Genomic DNA, 14,975 nt, shown 5'->3' with positions numbered 1-14,975 from the left:
GAAAGGTGAGACACCTTGAGAATTTTTTTGCCTTGTATCCTTTTCAATTTCCTCGAATTCTGCTTCATGGGACGGAGTGTGTTTATTACTTTAGAGAGTTGCTCTTTTTTTATCGCCATCCTAATATCGTAACTCTTAGGCCGGTATTAGTCTGTCATTTTTGTTTGGCAAAGTTGATATGCGAAATATTTATGCCAAAGAAATTTGATGCTGTAATTGGGTACTTTGTCAAATGTTGCCTGTCGTCAAATAAATATAATCAAATCTAGGGCCTCGCCGTAGATTTGATCATAAAAGGCGTTCGTTTTCTGTTCACTGCAACGTGAAATGTAACCGCTTGGAGCGCTTGCGTCGCTACAGCTATTTGATGTCTCTGTAGTGTGTTTGTAAATATGGCTTCAAAGTTGGTGTGTTCCTTCGGCTCTTTTTATATATTTTTTTAATAAACTTGCCTCGACAAGGTGGGGTGAGCAAGGGGCACAGTGCATGCTATTAATTGTGTGTTGATGGGCAAGTGGAATATGATGCAGGCGACTTCATGTCCAGAATCACAACTACAGCCATCCGCCTCTACATCTGGAAACATCCGGTAAGCTTTTCCGCAAGCCGGAATAGATAATGGAAAATAAAAAATTCGTTCTTAGTTTTCCATTATACTTTATTTATTCTTGAACTCTATATGCCACAAGTTAAAAAGCGCTTCGTCTGTTTCGTACTTTTTAATAATTTTGCAGATGTTGGATACTAATTCCATTAATTCAATTATTGAAAATTAAAAATAGATCTTATTGCCCATATAGTGTACTAAACATTTATTTACATTCACACATTCCACCTTCGGTGCTCTATAAATGGCTTCACACCGTTCTGGAATTATTTTGGCTAATGTGCAATGTGATATTCCAGTGCTGTATTGTAAACTAGAGTAGCTCTCTGATGTGTCAAGAAATCCCAATGTCACAGTTTGCCTGTCTTCCGCACATACAGCATTTCTCAAAAGAGTATGCTCTTTTGTAATATGAGAAGCCACTTTACTGACCAAATACCGAAATACACTCTCGTCCATTCGTAAGTATTTTACGTTGTCCGCAAGCAGGTCTCGTAACAATTTTGCTGAATGCTTTTACTATCTCAACGTAATACTTATGGCTTCATCGAAGTATGTTTCTTTTAATAAGAGGTTGTTGTCCGCCGTCTTGAAATTTGATGAAAAATATAACGACATTGTAATACCCCTTTTTAGCGCCACGTCAAGTATATTTATCAAACAAAATTGAGGAATATTTGATCATATCTTTGATAAAATCTTTGTCAAAGAAGTATGATAGTGTAATACCGGCCTTAACAGAGAAGATCGTAGAACTGCCTCCTGGTTACCGTATTGAACATCCGTTAAACACTCCGAGGTCTTGAATTGGCAATCGAGTATCTACCTTTATGGAAAGGAGCATTAAGCATTTGCAAAGGGCGCAATTGATACCTTTAATATGAAGTGCAAAAGAAAGGGTACACAGGATTATAGATCAATGTGAGTAACGTCTGCCAGTTGCAAGATGGGTCTTCTCTACTTACACCTTATGCTAGTCAATTTAACGTATAAATTACGATTCTCTTCAGTTCAGTTCAGTATCTCTTCATCAGTTATTCGATCTTCTAATTTAATCTTCAGCCTTGTTGTCCAACACATCATGTCGGAATTTTCTATTTTGTTCCAGTCCGTTCCAGTTCCACGTAACGCTACTCTCCAGACAAATACTTTCAAAGGCTTAAATTGCTCTTATATATATATATATATATATATATATATATATATATATATATATACATATATATATATATATATGTCTCTCGCCTCTTTTCCAGGCCCAGTCGCGAATGGGAGTAACAGTTGCTGGTTAGCCTTTGTGGTGGCTCGCATCTCTCTAGTTTTATCTTCATGGTCTTTTCGCGAGATACACGTACGAGGAAGCCAAATTATGTTTGGAAATTTGAGGTAAGGTCTTATGGGACCAAAGTGCTGCGGTAATCGGTCCCTAAGCTTACGCACTACTTAATCTAACTTACGCCAAGGACAACACACTCACCCATGCCCGAGGGAGGACTCGAACCTCCGACCGGTGGGGGGGGGGGGGGGGGGGGGAGCCGCGCGGCAGTGTTATTGGCTGACTCTTCTAGGAATTACACTTTCAAAATTTGAACGTTGAACCACGCCATGATGCAGAACGACTCTCTTGTAGCGTCTGCCAGATGGACTTTGCCGAACATCTCTATGGGCGTTTTCTCCATACTAGTTGAACCTGTTACGAAACGTGCTGCTCTTCTTTGGATCACCTCTGTTAGTCTGTCAGTCTTACCTGGTACGAATCCCTAACTGACGATCAATATTAAAATAATTGTCGAACGAGGGTGTGGTAAGCAACCTGCTTTTCCTGAGGGTTCTTCCATTGAATCTTTGAACGCATCCGCTCGACCTGCGAATGGTTTAATCTGGCCGTTTGACTGCTTGCACTGAATTTTGTGCAATTGTGTAATCATACAGTAATGGGTGTTTCGGCATATTTGTGCGCAATATTGTACACTTGTTCATGTCGAGGGTCAACTGCTAATTCCTGCACCAAGCACTCATACCCTGCGAATCTTCCTGCATCTCACTACAATTTTCTAAGCACTGTGACTTCTCTGTAGACAACATTAACAGTACCGAGTAACCCGCCGCCTTGAAATGTTAGGTGCGTCGGATGCTTCTGAATCTAATAGCAAAGACTTCTCATTTTTACAGTATTATTGAAATACACTTGTTAATGCTTTTTTAAAATATATATATATATATATATATATATATATATATATATATATATATATAAAGAACATAATTTTTAAAAAATAATGTAAAGAACATAATATATAAAGATTTCTCTGACGTTGCAGCGAATTGAATGCTTAACAATGTTAAAATGGTTCCATATAATTTGTAACTATCTAGTTCATGAGAATATAATTTATACAATGCAGATGTCAAAGAAAAATAAAATAAAAAAAAAAGAAAATGTAACACAATGAGCGTGGTTAAGAATAATTTGTAATATATAGAGGGGAGTGATATGCTGTATTTGGATGAGTAATACAGTCTAAGTAGCATGTTGGTTAGTAATGGCCTATTTCTATTAAAGGGTGAGAAGGTATCGGTACAACCTCGAGCTATTCTCATCTGAAATGATTTGCGCTAATGTGTGTTTGCTGTAGACAACAGCACCATGGACCTTCCGATGTTATTTACTTGGTCATTTATACATATCGTGAAAACTAACGGTCGTATAACAGCTCCTGCGGCACGCCCAAAGTAACTTTCGCGTCTGAAGACTCATCTCCGTTCAGAATGACATACTTTGTTGCGTTTGCTACGAAATCTTCATTGCAGTCATTCAGTTGGTCTCATATTCCGTACCGTCGTAGTTTGCTCATTACGCGGTAGTGCGAAACTGTAAAGCACGCCTTCCGCAAGTCAACCAATACGGCATCGACCTGGGTGCCGCTGTCTACTGCTTTCTGTGTCTCGTGGACGAACAAGGCGATACGGAATTCACATTATCGCTGTTTTCGGAACCCATGCTTCTTCCTAAAGTGGAGATTTTCGGCTTCCAGCAATGTCAAAATACGCGATCGTAAAACATGTTACAAAAGTCTACAAGAGAGCGGCATCGGAGATATATACGTATAGTCTTCTGGAGCTGTTACACGATCCTTCTTGGAGACGGGAAAGACCAGCGCCTACTTCTGATCACTATGAACGCTTCGCTCCTCTACAGACCCATGGTACACTGGCTACTTGAAGAGGGGCAAATTTCTCTTTGGCACACTCTGCGTAGCATCGTACTGCCATAGCGTCAGATTCATTGTCCGTTCCTTTATTGAGCGATTTCCGTTTCTTATCTGTCCCGTGATCATGTATTTCGAGGTCTGAAAAAGATTTAGAAAACGATGTTCAGTACTTTTGTCTTCTCTGTGTCTTCTTCCGTTTCGATGCCATCACGGTCGCAGAGTGAGAGGACACATGGATTCCATCCATTTACGGATTTAACGTCAGATGAAAACTTCTCAGGATTTTCTATCAATTCGGTAGATAGAACTTCGCAGTTCTTTCAAAGAAACTGCCTTTTTGCATGCTGCCCATCGAAATTTTTATTTATGCACCCAGAAGCGTTTCGCCTTTTTTTACGAGACTCTTCAGTGGGTGTCCTGAAATATTACATGGTTTGTCCATTTTTACACATAGGTTATGGTTTCACATCTAGGTTATAGATTTAAAAACAGTCTCTTAACGTCTTTTTTATGAAATGGAAAGGTAGTTACAAGTAACTTCTAATTCATTGCATCCAAGCAAACTGCTTTTTCCTATCTGGCAACCAGGTGCACATCTTACGGTTCACTTTCAGTTCACTGTTTACGTTACACATCACTGTAACTGCCATCTTTTTAATACAGAGTTCCATTCGTTTTTCTAAGAGTTACCAAGATTCTCACTTTCCTGCACTCAACTGTGTGTGTGTGTGTGTGTGTGTGTGTGTGTGTGTGTGTGTGTGTGTGTGTGTGTGTGTGTGTGTGTGCTTGCGTACGTGTGTATTAGAGAGGGAGAGAGATTTTTTAAATAATAATAATTATAGTTTCCTGTATATACTTATGAGAGGAATCAGATGTGTAATCATTTGTTGGGATTCCGGTCTATTATATGATCAATCAGTGTAGACAGTAAGTTGTTAGTCATAATTACTTCGTCATTTAGTAGTTGTTTCTTTTCAGCCTTTGTTTCGTATATATGATAATTTTCCTGTAATGTTAGGAGATGTCTTTCATTATTTATTCTAATTATTTTCATATCATTTTCTCTTGTAGTAGGTTTGTGGTTATTTTCTCTCAAATGTTCTGCGAAAGTTGAGTGGCTCGTTCCATATTTCCATGGTCTGATATATTCTTTGTACCGGGTGTCAAATATGCCTTGTAAAAAAGGCGAAACGCGTCTGGGTGCTTAAGTAAAAATAAAAATTTCGATGTGCAACATGCAAAAAGGCATTTTCTTTGAAACAACTGCAATTTATATACAGCTGCTGCGAAAATGGCCACCACAAGAAACGTGTTAGATAGAACTTTACTTTCGAATTCGTAGAACGGTTCACGCATTTTTACAGCGTCCTAGCCGTCTTCGATGCTCGATGATTTCGTTCCTGATTTATTCCACGAAAGTTAACTTAGAAATTTTGAATCTGATATGCGTAAAAATAGAAGCTCTTATTGAAATATTCTGCGTATCGGAACCTGTATTTTGGTTCAATTTGCAACGGCCAGGTCGGCGATGCCCTCGCGGTTAACGCGGAAGTCACGGGAAAACTGCCGGCTGCTCTCCTTGATTCGCGGAACGCCCGCACGTCACGGTGCGGTTTCGCACAAGCCGGCAATAGCCCTGTGACGTCATGGAGTCGTATATTTTCACCGAGACAGGCGCTGACCGATACCGGCCGACCACGGTACACTCCCTGTCAGTAATGGCGTTGGCGGCGGCCTGCCCGACTGCAAAACTACGTGACCAAATGTGTTACACCTGTCGCGATACTTTTTAACCATTTACCATGGCACCAGAGTGATTCAGTACGCTACAAACGTACACAAAAATGCTCCGGATCAGTTGGGGAACAGCTAACTGACAGCCCTAACTGTCATGAGGTCTTGCACCTTACGCACAGTGCGCTTTTTCTGCTTTTCCTACGAAAGTTCATGCCTCCAGCACTTCTTTCTTTTGCGTCTCCTAACGTCGTTAGAGTTTTTCGATGTCCATTATAATTATACGGGCTGTTATGCCGTGGTCGGTTGATGAATTCTGTGTCAATTCCCAACGTTTCGTCTCCGACTGCAGGAGACATCTTCAAGGGGGTCTGTAGCTCGATGGAAGGGCCAACACACCCACTGGCTCGCTACTGACTGCCGCTAAATTCCGTGTCCGCGCGCTCCCGCGCCGCGGTGTGACGTCACGTGTTTCGAAAACTACGTCAGTGCAATTGGCCGCTTTCCGTTGCCGTCGATCGCCGTTGCCATCACCCAATAGTGGACGGGTGGTACACATCTTTAACACCGGCACCCATATACCGTTTAATTTCACGCCCTCCTCCTTTCGATTGAAATTATTAGGGTGTTTAGCGATGTCGATTACCTCCCTGTAGAGCCTTTCGTAATATCCGCTTGTGGCCGCTAGTACTTGCGTCTCCTCGAAACGAAAATGGTGGTTCCCTGGCTGGAAAGCATGCTCCGCAACAGCTGATCGTTCCGTTTCTCCTCTTCTACAATTGCCCTTGTGCTCTTCCGAACGTTTAGAAACAGTTCTTTTGGTGGTACCCACATAAACATCTCCACAGCTGCATGGGATCCTATACAATCCAGCTTTTTCCAATGGTTTGCGAGCGTCCTTGGCAGGCTTAAGGTATTCCTGTATCTTCCTGGTGGGCTTGTAAATTACGGTAATATTCCGCTTCGTCAAGATTCTCCCTATTCTTTCCGTTACATTTTTAACAAACGGCAGGAAAACCTTAGATTTTGCAGTAGCTTGTACGTCACTATGATTTCTGCGTGGCTGTCTCAACGCACGTTTTATTTCGGCGGACGAATTTCCGTTCTTCATTAGTGCATTGTGGAGATGTTCCATCTCAGCGTCGAGCAACTCAGGTTCCCAAATATTTCTAGCTCTGTCCGTTAACGTCCTGATAACACCCCGCTTCTGTTGTGGGTGGTGGTTCGAATCCCGGTGCAAATAACGGTCCATGTGCGTGGGTTTGCGGTATACTGAGTGGCCCAGACTACCATTTTCGTTTCTACAAACAAGCACGTCGAGGAAATGTAACTTGCCGTCTACCTCCTCCTCCATTGTAAACTGAATTCTCGAGTTTATACTATTCAGATGTTCGTGGAACCGGCTTAGTTCCTCCCTGCCATGTCTCCACAGCTCAGACGTGTCATCCACGTACCGGAACCATACATTTGGTTTTTTTGCTGGCAGTACCTAAGGCCTGTTCTTCGAATTTCTCCATAAAGAAGTTTGCAATTACGGGACTTAGGGGGCTTCCCATAGCCACGCCATCCGTTTGCTCATACAACTGTTCATCCCACTTGAAGTGAAAGTCTACATTTTAGTAAGAGTTTTTTGAAACCTGACTTTTCACACGTGACTAAACACGGAGCAGGTGTGGCCACATCGTGGTTCTGCGACATTGTCTTGGTTTCACAGAGAAAATATTAGTTTATTTTCAGATTGTATCGACGTTACATACGATGGTAACCCAAAAATAAGGTCTTCTATTTATCTTATAAGTGCAGAACTCTGTTTGTGTGGCAGTTGGTCACACTGTTATGAAGAGTGCTTCACGCGCTGTGTGTAAACTTGCGCACGCCGCGCTGAGGCGCTCAGTCTTGGCTTGGCAGCCGTTGAGAATGGAGCTCCCGTTGGATGTTACTACGAATTGCGCGCAGTTATTCGGTTTTTGAACGCAAAGGGCACTGCGCCGATAGAAATCCATCGCCAATTGACGGATGGTGAGTCGTGCACGGATGTCAAAAATGTTCGTAAGTGGTGTAGAGAGTTTGCAGCTGGTCGGACCGAAATTCACGACGAACAAAGGAGCGAGAGACCGTCAATATCTGAGGAGACAGTGATGAAGGTTGAACAAAGCATGCGTGAAGATCGGCGGATCACCCTGGATGATATCTGCACGTTGGTTCCTGAGGTTTCCCGAAGCACCGCCCACAGAATTTTAACGTAAACATTGAACTACCGGAAGGTGTGCGCAAGATGGGTGCCACGCATGCTGACTGAGGACCACATGCGGCAACGAGTTGATGCTTCCCGCGCATTTCTTCACCGCCTTGCAGCCGAACAGGACAACTTTCTCGACTCAATTGTCGCGGGTGACGAAACACGGACATACCACTTTACACCTGAGACCAAGCAACAAGCACGCCAGTGGCTGCCATCCTTCTTCAGTATGGCGGCGAGATGGTATGACATTGGTATACAAAAACTGCCACAGCGTCTACAAAAATGCATCGACAGAAATGGTGATATGTCGAAAAATAGCTAAATGTTCAAGATGTAAACTGATGTAAACCATTGTAGAAATAAACAGGCTATGTACTAAAAAATAGGAGACCTTACTTTTGGGATTACCCTCGTAGAAGCCTCGGGCAATCTGTTTAAGACGACCCCGCAAGTACGGGGTTCCCGTCGTATCTTGTACGATTGGCGATGGAAAGTTTGGAAATTTGTGGTAAGTTCCTATGGGACCAAACTGCTGAGGTCATTGGTCCCTAGGCTTACACATTACTTAATCTAACTTTAACTTACGCTAAGGACAACGCATACGCCCATGCCCGATGAAGGACTCGAAGAGGTGTAATGTAATAAAATAAAAATAGTTGCGACTCTTTTTCTTTACTATCGGTGTAATGTAATAGAATGAATATGAGCCGTGAATTGTATAAAAAAAGAAACACACATCAATGCCATGGCTCAGCATAAAAGAGAAATAACTAATGTAGAAATATTATTAACAGTGTAATACACTCCTGGAAATTGAAATAAGAACACCGTGAATTCATTGTCCCAGGAAGGGGAAACTTTATTGACACATTCCTGGGGTCAGATACATCACATGATCACACTGACAGAACCACAGGCACATAGACACAGGCAACAGAGCATGCACAATGTCGGCACTAGTACAGTGTATATGCACCTTTCGCAGCAATGCAGGCTGCTATTCTCCCATGGAGACGATTGTAGAGATGCTGGATGTAGTCCTGTGGAACGGCTTGCCATGCCATTTCCACCTGGCGTCTCAGTTGGACCAGCGTTCGTGCTGGACGTGCAGACCGCGTGAGACGACGCTTCATCCAGTCCCAAACATGCTCAATGGGGGACAGATCCGGAGATCTTGCTGGCCAGGGTAGTTGACTTACACCTTCTAGAGCACGTTGGGTGGCACGGGATACATGCGGACGTGCATTGTCCTGTTGGAACAGCAAGTTCCCTTGCCGGTCTAGGAATGGTAGAACGATGGGTTCGATGACGGTTTGGATGTACCGTGCACTATTCAGTGTCCCCTCGACGATCACCAGTGGTGTACGGCCAGTGTAGGACATCGCTCCCCACACCATGATGCCGGGTGTTGGCCCTGTGTGCCTCGGTCGTATGCAGTCCTGATTGTGGCGCTCACCTGCACGGCGCCAAACACGCATACGACCATCATTGGCACCAAGGTAGAAGCGACTCTCATCGCTGAAGACGACGCGTCTCCATTCGTCCCTCCATTCACGCCTGTCGCGACACCACTGGAGGCGGGCTGCACGATGTTGGGGCGTGAGCGGAAGACGGCCTAACGGTGTGCGGGACCGTAGCCCAGCTTCATGGAGACGGTTGCGAATGGTCCTCGCCGATACCCCAGGAGCAACAGTGTCCCTAATTTGCTGGGAAGTGGCGGTGCGGTCCCCTACGGCACTGCGTAGGATCCTACGGTCTTGGCGTGCATCCGTGCGTCGCTGCGGTCCGGTCCCAGGTCGACGGGCACGTGCACCTTCCGCCGACCACTGGCGACAACATCGATGTACTGTGGAGACCTCACGCCCCACGTGTTGAGCAATTCGGCGGTACGTCCACCCGGCCTCCCGCATGCCCACTATACGCCCTCGCTCAAAGTCCGTCAACTGCACATACGGTTCACGTCCACGCTGTCGCGGCATGCTACCAGTGTTAAAGACTGCGATGGAGCTCCGTATGCCACGGCAAACTGGCTGACACTGACGGCGGCGGTGCACAAATGCTGCGCAGCTAGCGCCATTCGACGGCCAACACCGCGGTTCCTGGTGTGTCCGCTGTGCCGTGCGTGTGATCATTGCTTGTACAGCCCTCTCGCAGTGTCCGGAGCAAGTATGGTGGGTCTGACACACCGGTGTCAATGTGTTCTTTTTTCCATTTCCAGGAGTGTATGTTGTTTAATTTAGCCCGACGCGTATAAGCACTCAGTAAACTAGCTCAGTTCTAAGGGCTTACGGAATTGTAAATACTCATTTGTTTAAGTATTAAAACACCACAGATATTCCTCAGTATTTGCTTCGTCGAGGTCAAGTTAAAAGTCGTGTACTTACAGCACCAGAGAATATTTCACCAGTCCGTTCACTGTGCAACAATAAATTCCGTGACTCAAAATCGTAATTTCGTCTTGATTCCCAATATAAGATAACAAGCGTAGCTTTTGCAAATGAAATCTTATACCAGAACTGGAATCCTGTGACGAGGCCTTCCTGCCTGGGATGTTATCTCGCAACTTTGAGAAAATCTGAAAGTGAATCTTACTATTAAATTATTTGCAGTTGGACATCGAATTACTGTGTACAATAAAATATGAGGAGATCGAAAATAAAGGTTTCTCCACCTATATGGTGTAAGGAGGCTGGAGGGGTGTGTGAGAGAACACATGGGTACATATTAGCCAAAGTAACTTTTACTGTTTGAGAGATCATTCTACCAAATTTTGAAGATGATGTCATTATGTTATTGGGTATAATTCAGATTTTTTTCAGTTTATTTGTCAAACAATTTGATCTCTACCTTTCTGGACACTTTTAGAACACATACCGTCACATGAGGAACATTTTCTCAAAGGTTAATTTACTTATCTGTTTAAAATGTGGTAGGTTTGTCTTGGTAATTAGATAAAAAAAACTTGTGCGCTAGTTTTTTTTATGTGAGTCTTACAACTGTCATAGCACTTTTTTTTTTAATTTAAGCGTGTGATACATAGGAATTCTTATACCACAAAAATTAGAAAAAAAATACAGTAACGCATTTTGAAAAATTTTGTGCCACGTTGTGAACAGTTGTAGTATGTACAAAGTATATAGAAAAACTCTTCTTTTTATCTGCAGTGGTTCAGTAGAAAACGTAGTTTATACGCATAAAAATGAAAGTTATAGGAAATGCAGAAAAAAGATTTTATTAGGGTTTATGTCATAAAGAAGAAAATTAATGTTGGCCATAATCATTCATTTGGTCTTGTTTGTCTCCATGTAGCTCGTTCCCTGGGGTCTGATCCTTTTAACGTGCCCTTCTGGCAAATATCATGTGCTGACATTTCAGAATTATCAATAGGCACATCATCAATCTTCTTCAATAAGTTTTCACTGACGTAACCTGCTTCAGATCCTAACCACATAAGGTCCTGACTCTTCTAGTATTATCATCGCGGAACACCAGATAAGTATCATATGAGGAGATTTTTACAACAGTAGCTGAGCAAAGTGTTGTCTTTGGGCGTCTTTTCCAGATGAGGTTATTAAAGCTCCTCTTTGGGTATTGTGCTCCACCTTCTATGCATCTGTTTAATAAATCGTAATTAATCGCATCGTAAATGGGGTCACAGCCTCGTATACTCACCAGATGTCGTTCGTGATGGCAGGAAATAATAAAGTGTAGCAAAATAGGGCAGAGTCATATAGAAAAGGGGGCGTGACACTGCACATTGGTTTAAACAAGATAGCTTTTACATCATTTATTGCACGAATTAAACTCTGAAAATTGGAAACAATATTTCAAACTTGCTACAGTACTATCTGGTAAAAAAATAAATAGAAAAAGATATTTTTGACCAATTTTGTGTACATTCCATCTTATCGCTTAAAAAATATGTCGATCCCCTCTTAAACGTTTCTCGCTGTATATTGTGCTACAGTCATTTAAAAATCCAGCTTTCCCCTCTGCCTGACTGAAAATCTAATCGCCACTGTGATGGCTAAAGTAATCGTGGGTCGTGAAGTGTCATGGACGACCGTTGCCTGGAGCTGAGATTGCCTCGTGTAGCGTGGCCTGTTGAGGTGTGCTATAGTGCGCCTCGTGTAGCGTGGGCTGTCCAGCGGTGCTGTGGGCAGGTCGCAACCCACATGGGACGGCTGTCGTCCTTCTGCACCTCGCGGCCCCCCATCCTTCATCCCCTCCTCCTCCCCCCCAACCCTTCCCCCGCCCCTCACGATCTTCTTTTGAGAACAACCAAAACCGGTCCTGTATAGCCGGCCCTGCACTGAGGAAACAGGCCATCGTGGGACACTGATACTGTACAATGCCCGGGACTCCAGCTGCGGCTGCCCTGTGGAGCACGTGGCATCGACCCCGTATGCCTCGTGGAGCCTGTTCTTTCCTGGCCGTCGTTAAATACCGATGTCAGACACAAGACAAATATTATGTCGTATAAACTTTTGTATTTGTGGGGATCCACAGGCTTCAGATGCTTTAAAAAAACGTAAGTGTGGCCCGTAGCGGACTGAAATGCGATGTTCATGTAATCGTGCGATTAGGTAATTGCGCCTAAGCTTCATTGTCAAGCAAGATTGTAACGTCTGTATTTCATGTCATTTTCAAATCACTCTTAGTTAAGAGTCAAAAGTACCCATATTCCGTCATTTTACGAAAAGTTCCACACCCAGTGACACCTCTAAAGATCATATTGTGAACTCTGCTGTGTGTACAACAACAACTAACTATGTTAGCTAATCGCAGGGTTATGGAAATATCGCACTGCAGCCTGCTACGGAACATGTTTAAGTTTATTCATTCGTATGCTGATGAAGACTTCAAAGTGGTGCAAAAACTGGCAGCTTGTTTTACTTGCTGAGAAATGTGAAACTGTTCACATCACAAAACCGCAAAAATGGAGTTTCCTGTGGCTGCAATATACACGACTCATAAAAATACACTCTAGGGACCGAGCGAGTTTGGTTGGTTGGTCTGTGAGACTGAAAGGACCAGACTACTAGGGCCATCGGTCCCCTTTTCCACGAACTTGAAACACCTCCAGAGAATAAAAACACACAATGGAGATGACAAGAGACGACACTGGACAAGAAAGACACAGACAGAGACCAGGAAAAAGGAATTAAAATCACACAGAGTCTGATAGTGGTTGGCCGATCATAGAAACAAAAAAGGAAAATGCAACCACCAAGAAACGCACAAAAAACCCGAGTCTAAATTCGTACTCCAAAGGCCAGACTCAACACACAAAAGGACTAACACATCAAGTGATAAAAAACCCTGCACGAATACAACTCAAAACTAAATCTGCCATCGCAACCTCATCTGATAAAAGTGCAGGAAGCGTATGAAGTAGCGCAAACGCCTGCCTGAGCCGAGTTAAAAGCGGAAAGTTCAACAAGATGTGGACCACCGTCAAAGCTGACCCGCAGCGACACAGAGGTGGGGGTCCTCGCGGCGCAATAAACAGCTGTGCGTTATCCAGGTGTGGCCAATGCGCAGCCGGCAGAGGACAACAGAGTCCTTGCGAGAGACCTACAAGGAGGAGCGCCACGCACGGGTAGCCTCCTTGATGGCCCGAAGTTTGTTGGGTGAAGTAAAGGTGCGCCATTCTTCACCCCAGATGCGAAGTACCTTCTGCCGCAAAACTGACCTGAGGTCACTCTCCGATAGGCCAGTCTCCAAGGCTGGTGCACCGACAGTCTGTTTGGCCAGCGTGTCAACACGTTCTTTTCCTGATTTAGGTTTTCCGAGATTTCCCTAAATAGCTTCTGGCAAATGCCGGGACGGTTCCTTTAAAAGGGCACGGCCGACTGACTTCCTTCCCTCATCGGACGGGACCGATGACCTCGATATTTGGTCCCCTTCCCCAAATCAGCCTACGAACACTCTAGGAAAAAGAGGCACCACAAATTAAGTATCCGAATGGTACGGAAATGGGTAGAAGTGATAAACATGTACAGACAAAGAAATGATTACAATTTCAGAAAATTTGGATAATTGATGCAAGAAAAAGAGCTTCACAAATTGAACAAGTCAATAAGGCGTTGGTCCGTCTTTGGCCCTTATTCAAACAGTTATTCGGCTTGTCATTCATTAATAGTTTGATGTCCTCATGAGGGATATCGTACCAAATTCTGCCCAACTCGCGCGTTAGATTGTCAGTATCTCGAGATGGTTGGAGGGTCCTGCCCGGAATGCTCCAAACGTCCTAGTTGGGGAGGGATTCGGTGACCTTTCTGCCCAAGATAGGGATTCGTAAACACGAAGACAAGAAGTAGAAACTCTGGCCACGTGTGGGCAAGCATTATCTTGCTGAAACGTAAGCCCTATATAAAAAGCGCTCATTCTTCAGGCCACAAGTGCCCCATCGGGACCATCCGACCGCCGTGTCATCCTCAGCTGAGGATGCGGATAGGAGGGGCGTGTGGTCAGCACACCGCTCTCCCGGTCGTTATGATGGTTTTCTTTGACCGGAGCCGCTGCTATTCGGTCGAGTAGCTCCTCAATTGGCATCACGAGGCTGAGTGCACCCTGAAAAATTGCAACAGCGCATGGCGGCCCGGATGGTCACCTATCCAAGTGCCGCCAACGCCCGACAGCGCTTAACTGCGGTGATCTGACGGAAGCTTTTTTTTTTATTGTGACGTAATAAACTTTTATTTATAATTTAACAGTTACATTGCTTGCTCAAATGTACCTTTAGGTTTCACACATGCAATATTCGTATCTTTCTCTATAGTCTTTTCTTGTATTTTCTATATGCTTTGGTTGTTTCTGCTACGCAAATTTTGTTTCTAATTATGTTCTTGGTTATATTTGTTTGTTTTCTAGCCTAGTTATTTCGGTGCTGAGGTCTTTTTCTTTTTAGTTCTAATTCTGTGTGTAGTTTTTAGTGCTGTCCTTTTTTTAAGAAAATCTGATGACATTTAGTGAGATTAATTTTTATTGGTGCCAAATGATGGCGTTCTTTACATTGGTTTAAACCTAGTGACTATGACATACGTCTATGGGTACACTCAACAAATATATGTATATATATATGGATAGTGATTTTAGGGAGAGGTAGATTTGGTTGTGTTTGAGAGAGAGAGAGAGGAAAACATTGATATATGATAAATAAAATCTTTGCGAATCG

This window comes from Schistocerca nitens, chromosome 10 (genome assembly GCF_023898315.1).
Source record: "Schistocerca nitens isolate TAMUIC-IGC-003100 chromosome 10, iqSchNite1.1, whole genome shotgun sequence".
Taxonomy (NCBI): domain Eukaryota; kingdom Metazoa; phylum Arthropoda; class Insecta; order Orthoptera; family Acrididae; genus Schistocerca; species Schistocerca nitens.
Note: the sequence above shows the minus strand (reverse complement) of the source record.